Below are 12,464 nucleotides of genomic sequence, written 5' to 3'. Positions count from 1 at the left end.
TTGGTGTATCAGATACGAGAATTCATACAAATCTAGAAAAAGAAGAGATTAATTTGTCAGAGATTGGAAATATCCTGATGTAATAAGATTTTAAATTATAATCCTCTATCAGACCCCCCTCCCCAGTGCACACAAAACAAGGTCTTTCTTGAATAGTAATGAGGTTCTGCACTGAGTTAAGCAAGCAATTCTTGAAAAAATCTTGAGTTCGATGACAGAGCAGTGGGTGAAGTACTTCTAGAAAAGTAAGGAAAAATAAGACCATATGGTGACAACAAAATGAGACATGTTATGAAGAGAAGGAATAAGCTAAATGTTGTGTCAGAAAAGAGTTTAGTTGCTGCCAACTTCTACAATGTCACCTAAAGTACATGAACAATCTGCAACGAACATGCACACTGAGGAGAGCACACTCTTTAAAAGAGACATGTTATGAAGAGAGGGAGTAAGGTAAATGTTGTGTCAGAAAAAAGTGTAGTTGCTGCCAACCTCTATGATGTCATCTAAAGTACGTTAACAATCTGCAACTAACGTGCACATTGAGGAAAGTGCAATCTTTATAGCAAAGTATCACAGTGATTTGATTTTATTTTTATTTGGTCCTGTTAAATTATATTTTGTACAAAGATTGTGCTGTAATGTAGCAGTACAAAAATTGTGCTGGAACATGCTAGTACAAAGATTGTGCAGTAATATAGCACAGGTCAATGAATACAATATTAAATGGGCAACAAGGGAAGAAAAACAAACAATATGGGAACAACACCAATACGAGACATACAGTATTACATTCAAGTTTTCAAGAAAAACAACCATACTGCAGACAATATACGTACAAGATATACAATATTACATGCATTGCAATACAATTTACATGATTTATAACATAATACATATTTTAGAAATCTTATAGCTCTAGAAATTCATTTAAATTTTATACGGTATGATTTATGAGGAATCGCTACAGTTTCCTCCTCAATACATAAGGACTGTCACTGTCCTTTTTTATATTCAGTGGGAGTTTTTTTGTAAATTCTTATTCTGGCCAAGATAATTCCTCTTGTGCTGTGTAGAGAGTTACTGAGTCTTTATGGAGGCTTTGCTTCTGACTTGCATCATGATTGCATCATTAGTTTGGAAAAGTTTTCTGATGTTGTTTACAAGTACCATCAACTAGCAGACACTAACTTGCAATTGTCAGGGTTCTATTTGTCTTGAATAGGCACCTGCAGGATGTCTGATTTGAAACACCACAGATCAACTCACACCCCACTTCTGCATTTTGAAAACTTCTCAACTTTTGCAGCATTTCCTCAGAATATTATACCATATGACATCAGAGGGTAGAAATGTGCAAAGCATGACAACATTATTATTTCCCTCTCAACACAGGACGAAATACCTCGTAGTGCAAAGCATACTGATCTAAGTTTCTTCAGCAGGTAATCAATATTTGTATTTCATCTTAATTTAGTATCCTTTTGTATTCCTAGAAATCTTATATGTGAAGTTTCATTTATTTTCTGACCATTGATATCTATTTTGAGAGCTTGTAGCTTGTTATTAGCTATGTGAAACTGCATTAAATTTGTTTCTGAGAGGTTTAATAATAGTTTATTTGCTGCAAATCACTTGCACACTTGTCGCATTATTGTTTCAGTTTTAATCTGTATTGAGGATTGCATACTGTTGATCATGATACTTGTTAACAGCAAACATTACTGTATCTGCAATTTTATTTCCTGGTGCTGGTAGGTCATGAATGTGCACTAAGAAGTTCAATGGTCTGTGGATCAAGCTTTGGGAAACACCATACTTAATAGTTCCCCCCTCTGATTTTATTGTTTCACCCACACCTGTTAGAGCAACAGTGTTTCTTGGTATGTAAGTAAAATTCTAGCCAAGCTAATGGTTGGTCTTTGATGCCACAGTGTAGGAGTTTCTGTACTAATATGTTATGTTTTATACAATGAAAAGCATTAGCAATATCATAGAAAATTTGTAATGGATATCTTCTACAGTTCATTTCATCAAGAACTTCCTTTGTGAGACTGAATATTGCTCCTGCTGTGAAGAGCCCTTTGCTAAAGGCAAACTGGGAGGGTGCCAGTGAGCGAGTAAGTTAGGTATTCATGTAGCCTACGGTACGCTACCCCCTCAAATATTTTTGGAAGAGCTGGCAGCGTAGAGATAGACCAATAGTTAGATATTATATGTCTGTCACCACTTTTGTGTATTGGTGTCACTGTAGCATGTTTTAATCTATGAAGAAATACCCATATTTTCATAGACTGGTTACATAAACAGCACAATATGTTGCTGATTAAGCCACCCTATAATTTTAGTGCCCTGATTGATATTCCATCATATGCAATAAGTCTGGGTTGGCTGTTGTGGATTTGAAGTGCAATGCTTTCAGTGGTGTACTTTGTGTAAGATCAAGTAATTTTATAGCTTCTGAGGGAGGTTGAATGTTTGTATTTCTGTTTTTTCAGTTAGAGAGAGGAAAAATTTATTGTACTCAGAGGCTGCCGTTTTCAGATTATTGTGGTTCACCCCAGTTTCCATTAACTGTGCTACCCCTGTTTCTTCTAATATTTTGTACTTATTTGTTTCAAATTTTACAATTTTCCACATGGTTTTTGTTTTATTGTTTGCCTTGTTAATTTAAGATTTTATAGTATCTCTTATAGTTATGTTCACTTCTTTGTGTGTACTATTCCTCTGTTGTAGGTAAAGTTCCCTTTCTCTAGCACATAATATTCTAATCCAAGCTGTTATCCAGACTTTCTACCTATTACATTTGATTTAGTTTTGGTTGTCTTTGGAAGTTGGCTTCAAAGTGTTTGAGAGACAGATTTAATAATGAATTAAATTTCTTATTCTTAGTGTCTTCATGATCGATTTCTTCTCATAGTTCCTGTTGTAGACTATTTCTAAAGATATTGGTCGATTCTTTGTTTATTATTCTAACACGAATAACTTGTGAGGGCGCCCATACCCCGTGCCTCCCCCCCCCCCCCCCCCCCCCCAGCTCTCACTGAAAGAAAAAATATAGTGTGGACAGCATTTTTCTCTCAAGGTAATGACCTAAAAGTTTGTGTTACACAGGTTTTTAACAGAGTTGAAACCAACTTTCTATGGCTACTTTCAAGTCGGCAAGTCGGCATTCACTTCCAAAATACTAAAAATACTTCACACTTCCAAAGCTAGCCCTATCCAACCCCGACCCCCTCCCCCCCCCCCCCCCCCCCTATAAACTATGGGATGGGCACCCTTGCTAACTTGGGTGTGTACATTAACTGTTTTTCTTTTGCTGAGTTATAGGACTGCTATTTGACCATGATCAGATAGGCCATTTACCGCAGCCTGCGTTTTTACATCACAATAGTGTGTGGGGGGTCCAGGAAAACTTGTCAATCACAGTTTTGTTGTAGTCATCCATCTCTGTTGGGAATGAGATCATTGGGTGTAAGTTAATGCTAGACATTAGTGTTTTTAACTGTCTACGATTACTGTTGGTTGATGGAAATTCAATGTTAAAATCCACAGATTAAATTTTTACTGTTGCTCTTGCAAAGCTTTATAAGCACAGTTTCTAGTTGCGCAAGGAACTTTGGGGTATTTCCTACTGGTGACCCGTAGATAGTTATAATCAAGATGGACAGCTTTTCTAGTTCTAGTTTGACTGCACAGCTTTCAAAATCTTGTCCAAAGGAATACTGACTTACATCCTTGCCTACAGATGTTTCTCCACATGAAGATGACAAAGAGCCCATAGTGTCCATTTCTGTTGTTGACCCAAAGACGGAATAGAATGACACATGTTTCATGTATTTTGGATGCATGGAGTACAGCATTGTCTGTACCCAAATAACAGCATCATATTAAAACTGCCTCATGTCTTCAAAACATGTGATGTTGTAATTGTTAACTTTGAAGGTTGGCGTTTCCCAAGGAAGGAGAATGAGTCTTATGATGAGGTACATAGTGCATGTTGTCAAAAATTTGTAGAAACAGTCAGCCCACTAATAAAGATGTAGGATGAAATATTCTACGTAAAGGACAAGATCTGATATTTCATATACTCTACGCCAAAGTCAGTGGATAGTTAACGAACGTTTGTTACATTCGGATAAAAATGTCCAAAAGTTTTCTTTAGTACCACTGCCAAACTAAAATTCAAAGTTTGGAAAGGAATACAATTTCTGTACAGCACGTAAAATGATTTGGCGAACTGTATACCCGTAATCAAATATGTCGCAGAAGTTCATTTGGTGTTCATCTTTATAACTGGTTGCCGATCAATAAATACTGTATGTTAAAAGCTGTCCAAAATAACTCGCCATCTTACAGCAGATCATATTGCACGGAACTTTTATTTTCATTCCGTCTAGTTTCGAGATTGTATCCATATTTACAGTGCAACGTTATTTTTATTGATAGTATATTATATAATGAACTGCCGTACAGCAAGTCTTCAGCCTTTACTCCAGGCACCAGATGTAATACCGTACTCTATCTCTCCCTTATCAAGCTCTGATAAATGATTTCTTAACCCATCATGCGCCAACACTAACTACCGTACGGTACATTTTGACAGGCTGTCCAATCGGTAAGCGCTTACATTAATCGTAAACAGCGGTGGCCGCACAGATGTTCTTTAACGCTAGGACCAAAAGCGATATGCCCCCGTCAGAAAATTTTTGTGTGCATCTGGAACAAAAGTGTCAGTGTTGCAGCATAGTGAAGTGAGGACAAAAAAAATGTTAGTACTGCAGCGAAATGAAGTTCGATACAGTACGTTCACTCTGATTTACATTACATTTGAAGTACATAAAGGGCTAACATACTAAGTTTGGATCTTCCATAAAAAAGTCTTGTCAATCGGTCTATTGTTCCATCCTCCATGAAACTTGGTTATTACGGTACGTGAAACAACTGTGCCAACTGCACTAACATTATTGTGGCGGTAGTTGCCCAAAGTTAAATAAATTACATGGACACCCCACATAATAGTAATCTGGTTAAGTACTGGTAGCCTAAGGAAATAAAAACGTACGATCGCAATAAGTCATATCATAATTACTGGATATGAATCGATTGTAATGTACCAAATGGTCGCTTGATCACGCTCTAACAATCAGAGCAAGTATTTCTGTTGTTCCCTGAATTCCATTCAAACGGACGTACCTTTTTTTTCGGCGATCAGGCCTTGTTACTTCCAAATTTTGATTACACCTCTTTAACTTCCTCTGGTTCAACGCGACGTAAATGCGATTTTTTTTTTTTTTTTTTTATCTTGGGCTAGGGGATGGAATACAGCAATATTTATTCTTGCTGTATACGGTTAACTAATTTTGACGTTTACATTTCATAATTTTGTATGTGGTAAATCGTACGTGAAGTATCAGAACTGTAATGCGTTTTATTGTATTGCATTTATGTGCAACGAACATATTACGTCCCCGGTGGGTACTATTTAGCGTAATTCTCCCCCGTCCCCGTACCTGGCTAAAAGTCAGTTGAAACGTTGGAAAACACAGGACCATACCAACATTCCCTTTGAGCGCAACATTAATCAGTGCGCAAGAGTGACGGAAATGAGGTCGCCTGTGTGCTGTCTTCGCAATATTCCAGAGTGTTGATGAGACAAAGTTGTTCACAGATATCATTAGTGTTGCTACTGGCACTAGATGAGACTTGATTTTTCACAGTTTTAGTTAGAGGACATTAATCTCATTTACTCACGATAAGCAGACGAGCGCAGGTCAAATTTGTTAATATCTGTGTCACTGGTGAAAAGCTGAGAACTTCGTAGAAGATATCTTAAAAAATGACGCCGCGAAGTACAACAGAATCAGACGGTGATCTTATAAATTATGGCCAGATACACGATACACAAGATCTATATAGACCTTGACGAGGAATGTCTGCAACAACGCTCCAAGCGTACATCTTTGGAACTACCGACTGGTTCACGTCGCTTGATAAAGCTCCTATACACGATGCACCTTAAAGGTGTGCGTTGGTGCGTTGAAGATGTATCTCTGCAGCAGCGGCGCGATCGTAAATGTTTGAAACCGCAGATTGGTTCACGCACGGCTGCCTCTGTTGAGAGCCGGCCGTGGTTCACGTCGCCTGAGCACACGATACACACGCAATATTCGTGGCACGAATCCGTGGATGCGCACTAGAAAGCAGTTAACACGAGAAACTGTAATGAGGATGTCTGTTTTCTTGTAAAGTCGCTCATTTGAAATAAAAATCTGAGGGATCAAGGCTCCTATTTATTAAGTAATTGTTGTTCTCTTAGATAGCTGTCACCGAATTATTTTATGTTATTACTGTTCCAAATCACCGTGGGTCAAGGGGGCGTCCCCCCTCTCACCCCTAACCTCCCACGGAAAGGGAAAAAAAATAGTGTGTAGTGAGGTGTTCTTGCAAGAAAATTATTTAATAGTCAGTATTACGCAGTGTAGCTTGTTTCAGAGTCGAGATTTTCAATTCTCTGCCTGAAGTCTACCAGTCGCCTATTAAAGACTATTGCACTACAATATAAGGCATAGTTTACAAAACGACACTAGGTTGCAGGCAACTGCGCTACCGGCAACTGCACATGCGCGCCGCGCGTTTGCGCAACTCGTTGGGTGAAACTAAACACTTCCGGCATGTTCCAACTTTGGCGATACTAGTTGGTTCAAATGGCCCTGAGCACTGTGGGACTTAACTTCTGAGGTCATCAGTCCCCTAGAACTTAGAACTACCGTAGCGGTCGCGCGGTTCCAGACTGCAGCGCTTAGAACCGCTCGGTCACTCCGGCGATGCTAGTTGCATGAGTTTTTGAGGTTATGTGTGTTCGTAGAGTGTAGACAAACTGAAATATGAAGTGGAGAACGGAGAATAATGTTCGCTTTTTGGATATCTGTGCTTTGCATAGGTGTTTGGGATTTCAGTGATGCTGATTACAAAAATAAGAAACATATTGCTGCCACTGAGACCATAATGTGCGATTATAACACAGATGTCTGACAATATCTGAGCTGTAGGGCAAAATTTATTGAGTCAGGACCACATATACAACTGAATTAAGAAAAATACAAGCAAGTGTAATTCTAGCTATGGCAGTAACAGTTCTGGTGACATTCTAAGATAATTAAAAGAGCTTCTTGGATCTTCCGTTAAAAATTATTTTAGCAAGGATGCTGAGCAACCGAGCTGACGTGTTTTCTTCATCCAGTCACGAATCGAAACACATTTCTTATTGTTATTATTATTATTTTTTCTAATGCAGCGATTCCGCGCAACAAGCTTTAATTCCATCACAACTCATGCGACGTAAAGATGCCAAAACTTTCATTTCAGACACGACTCAGGGACCCACAAAACGACGAAACTGAAATGTATACTGGTGTTGCCGTGTCTACAGTCATATATTGTATGAAACCACTTGCGTGCAACTCATTCCACGGAACGAGTGGCGCAACCCACTGTCGTCGTGTAAACTAGGCTTAAGACTCTATTCTGAACTCTAGACAGGAGCCAGTAGTCATAATTTATCTGGAAAATTTTACTTATAATTTTACGGTAGTGAATTCTGCAGTTCACTAATGTTATGAACCACATACACTGACGGAAAAATATCGCAACACTAAAAAAGTAATTAATGTAGAGTAACGAAATTTCGTGAATACTTTTCTCTGCTAATGTATTTAAGTGATCAACTTTGCAATATCTGCAGGTTGATGCAATCGCGAGAAAAGCTATTGGAAATATGGAAAGGCTGGTACGTTAATAACTGGTGTAACCGCTAGAATGTTGAATGCAAGCATGCAAATGTGCATGCATTGCGTTGTACAGGTGCCGGATGTCAGCCTGTGGGACGGAGTTCCATGCCTGTTGCACTTCGTCGGTCAGTACAAAGACGGCTAATGTTGTTTGCGGATGATGCTGTTGTTATAGTCCGATTATGTCCCAACGTGCTCGACTGGAGACAGATCTGATGCTCGAGCAGGCCAAGGCAACATCTCGACAGTCTGCAGAGTACTTTGGTTTACAACAGCGGCATGTGTGCGAGCGTTATAGTGTTGGAAAGTACCCCTTGGAATGCGCTTACGTCAAGCAGTGCTGGCAACACGCTTGCGTTCATATACAATTTGTGCTTCAAGGAGCGCTGACAGCGCTATCTATTAGCCGCCACTGCAACAGCTGTCAGCTACTACATATTGTGCGTCTACAGAAGCAAACTTGAGAGACAGGGGCGTAATAAGAATTTTCACGATTCGTGAAATGGAAATTGGTAGGTTCATGTTGAACGATGGTACTTGTGGCTACTAATTCCGTGCCAGTTTGCACAGGCAATTCGGAGTTATAAAGAATTAGTAGTAAAACTTACACTGCGGTTATAAAAAAGAATGAGTAAAATTTTGAACATTTATTCACATATGAATAGTATGTATACATAAATCATCTGACTCAGTCTTATCTGTGCGTTATTGTTGCTACTGTTCGATTCAGCATTACCTGATTTCTTCTTTTGCGATTTCGACGATACCGTCCAGTAACCTTCTTACATTTGCTGGACTTTCCTGCAGTGCCCTGCCCAGTCATCAGCAGTTACTGACAGGAGGATTTCACTTGCTATCTTAAACATATTCTCTTTGGACAGGTCCCCTGAGATACTGTGCTCTCTAAGCAACCGATTTACTTTTGCCCATGCCAGTTCAACCGCACACAGATCACAATTATAGAGTGGCTAGTGGACAACAATGCTGCCTTTCTCTTTTGCCATTTCGGCAATAACATACATTTTTTTAGCAGGTCTATGTTCTTGAATTAACGCGAACAGAGCCTGCTTCCTCATTCCATTCCAACATCCTCGCTTTGGTATCGTACCATGTGGGTGCTTTGTCCCACTGTCTGTTATGGTGTGGAACGTTGTCCATCACAATCACTAATTTTGGTTGAAGATTTGGGAGGACTATATTTTCAAACCACTTTTCAAAATTTCTAGAGTTCATTTGACCATGGTAACCAACTTTTGTGGATTTAGCCCAGAATTTTAATTGGGCTTCCCTGACAAACCCCTTCCTCGATCCAGCACTGCCAATAAAAAGTCATAACGCCGACATCATCATCCTTCTGACAACATTAACCAGCCGCCATATTACTGTCTATCCAAGTTTCATCCAGACAGAATATTTCTGCGCCTGCTTCTCTAATATTTTTCATTTCTACAATAAAATGCGGCCACCAATCGGTAATGATTTCACACTGGCAGTACAACAGAGCTGTTCTGCACTTTTTTCCACGTGAATCCCATGGACAACATATCCCGCAGAGATGTAAAACCCCATATCCAGTCGATCTTTTCCTTGAGTATTGATCGCAGTTTCCATAGACCGGGAGCAATCTTCTGCACCAAGTAGAAGTTTTCGATTGCTTGTCTCAAGAGACCCCCCTCAGAGCTGTCCAACTGGATTTTCCCCACAGATCTTGGCCTAAATGAAAAGGAATTTTAAAAAATGCCAGAAAGTAGAGTTCAGTTTTACGCAGAATGTATGGTTCGAAGCAACATGGAAAGGTCCCAAAGGGAACGATCGACTTTTTGAAACCACTTATACAGTAGTATAGGTTATGGTCCCAGGTATCAAACGATGCTGTCACAAGTATTTGAATGAAAGCAATTGCAGCAGACATTTCTATTACAAAAGACAGTATAGTCAGGGAAACTACAGCAGAGGATATGCATCATGGAAAATGGAAAGTCGCTTCAGCTATATGTAAATCCTTTTTTTTATGGACTCACAATAAACGTCTAATAAAAAAGGAAGCAATTTTCTGTTTCCCCAGATGCATTTCTATTACACCGTAAAAAAAAACAAAAAACCTGACATCTGATGGAACTCTGCCCACTACTTTGTGCGTAGCAGCCTAGTACCTTAACCACTTTTTTTCTTCATTATGTTCGTCATTGTTCTCATCATTTGGTCTGGGTGGACATCACATTTATTGTGAGTCCAACAAAAAAAGGATTTACATACAGCTGAAGCGGTTTTCCATTTTCCATGATGCATATCTGACAAGTTCTTCGTTGAATACATCATTCAGTTTATTATTGTTATTAGTTATTATTAGTACCAAACAAACTGAGCTATCATGCCGGCAATAAGCACTACGCTACAGAATGGTGCCCGAAAAATCCACCTTGCTATCGCCTATTGAGTCACCAACTGGATAACAAGAAATTCTTTTACACCGTAATGTGCTGTGATCGGTATGAGGCACACACGCCAATGACTTGTCAACATTGGAAGACAAATAAGTAAAAATTCCCCTCGCCCCTGCTCTTCTCGGAGGAGTGAAAGGAGAATCTGGCGTTGCCCATGATGGGACAGGAACAGCTTTGCCGTCACTCACAAGAGACGTATTATTTAAGAGGGGTTGGACGTCAAGTGGGCCGCCTTGGAGCAGGAGAGACACCACAGGACATTTTAATTTCCACTGTCTATACTTTTACGAATAAATTCATAAAACTTTGTCAGCATGACCAAGAAGAATTCAGGATTCACAATCATTGCAGTGGAAGCTCAAAAACATAACAAAATAATTTTTTTTTACATGTGAAAGTTCATCATTTTTTCACTTCTATTGGCTGCGTTTGTTGCTGTAGGTACACGTTTCTTCATAAGTAAGACAGATTCTTCGATGATTTTTGCAGAGCATACAAACCATACTTACATATATATGAAACGCCAGAAATTATTTAATTTATGAAAAAATGAATGTGATGTTATATTTTAAACTTCATGTTTAGAAAAAACACAAATTTTATAGTTAATTATCTCAATTTTTTACCACAGTTTTTAATAGATTTGGAAAATTCTAGAGTTTCATACACCTGTAAGTATGATTTGTATGCTGTCCAAAATTCATGAAAGAATCTCTCTTACTTATGAAGAAAAGTGTACCTACAGCAACAAATGCAGCCAATACCAAGTGAAAAAAAAGGTGAAATACAAATATCAAAAAAATAAATTATGTTCTTATATTTTTGAACTTCCACCACTATAAGTGTAAATCCTGAATCCTTTCTGGTCATTCTGACAAAGTTTTATGAATTTATTTTTAAAAGTATAGACAGTGGAAATTAAAATGTCCTGTGGTGTCTCTCCTGCTCCAAGTCGTCCCGTTTGACGTCCTACCCGCCTTAACGGAACTCGGCAAAGCTCAACTGTCAGTTCACAATGGTTAAATACACAATGTTCTGTATTAGATTGCTGACATTGGCAGCGGACCGAAGTCGACCGACTTCTGCCGATTCAAAGCTAGGGCGGTCTCGCCTCTTCTCTTTGTGAACAAATTTTAACAGACGCATCCAAAAACTGAAGGTGAAGAAAGAAATGCCACACTTCGAGGTTGGCATGCGATTGCTCGTCCCAGTCCAAGACAAAAGTGTATCTAGCAAAACCTAAGCCTGCCAATGGATTAATGGAAATGCGATATAAAATAAGAGGCTCTGACAACGCTGTAACTACGTGCAGAATGGCCAGGAACAGGCAGCATGATCTCTGTGCCTATGCTGGAGTTGTCCCATTAGCTGAGTGAGACGAGGTAATGCTGTGCGGAACGGGTCTACAGGCTCGTCGATATTCGAGTTGCGTTCGCACCGGACTATTTTTTCCTCAGTTGGAGCACCAATTTACACCTTCGGAATGCGGTATCTTGTGATTTCCTTTCCATTACTGTTACCTTTATTTAAAAATTAAGACATAACATGAACTTCTTACAAGAAGAGTGAATAAAATAACATTGACTGTGTCAGATGAGGTACAAAAAGACAACAGGGTACACTAGAATTCACATTATGCTGCCACAATAATTCCATTTTGTATGTTTGACGTCCAGACTTAGCTTCAAAGAGCAACGTTCACTTTAGAGAAGATGTTCAAAGTGACCAGTTTGCATTTGCTTTTTCGTCACTCTCTGGATCATACTTTGCTCGACCCTGCGCAACACACCTGTATCCACCTTTGTCAAAGCGGCATGCACGTGAGCTATTAGCTCGTTTATACGCATGGGTGGAGTGCTATAAACTTGTTCTTTTAAGTGTCCCCACAGATAAAAATCGAATAGGTTAAGGACCGTGGAGACCAGAACATTGAACCTCCACGACTAATCCATTTTCCTGGAAACGCTTCATTTAAATAGTTGCTCACTTTCATTCCGAAGTGTGGCGGTGTACCATAACGCTGAAACCATAGCTGTCGCCGGCCCCCAAGTAGAACGTTTTTTGATGCGTCAGGCAAGGTATTGCAAAGAAACGTGCGATACAGGGCGCATACAACTTGCCAGGAAATAGGTAAGGGCCCAAAAGCACTCCTCCCCGATTCTGACCCACTGATTTATGCCAAAACGTACCTGAAAGCCACTTTTACAGGTGACACACGGGTTATGTACCAAAC

At 39.4% G+C, this 12,464-nt stretch overlaps 1 protein-coding gene across 1 annotated transcript in view; it reads right to left on the bottom strand.

The window, feature by feature from the left end:
• Positions 1–5,887, bottom strand: part of LOC126484648 (uncharacterized) — a 53,879-nt gene extending 47,992 nt beyond the window's left edge. Inside the window, exon 1 of the mRNA XM_050108238.1 lies at positions 5,752–5,887. The gene's annotated coding sequence lies outside the window, so the exon portion shown is untranslated. The remainder of the gene's footprint in view (positions 1–5,751) is intronic.
• Positions 5,888–12,464: the final 6,577 nt, after the last annotated feature.

Source organism: Schistocerca serialis, chromosome 6, assembly GCF_023864345.2.
Source record: "Schistocerca serialis cubense isolate TAMUIC-IGC-003099 chromosome 6, iqSchSeri2.2, whole genome shotgun sequence".
Lineage (NCBI taxonomy): Eukaryota > Metazoa > Arthropoda > Insecta > Orthoptera > Acrididae > Schistocerca > Schistocerca serialis.
The sequence above is the reverse complement of the archived record's forward strand: the minus strand, read 5'-3'. Positions and strand labels throughout refer to the sequence as shown.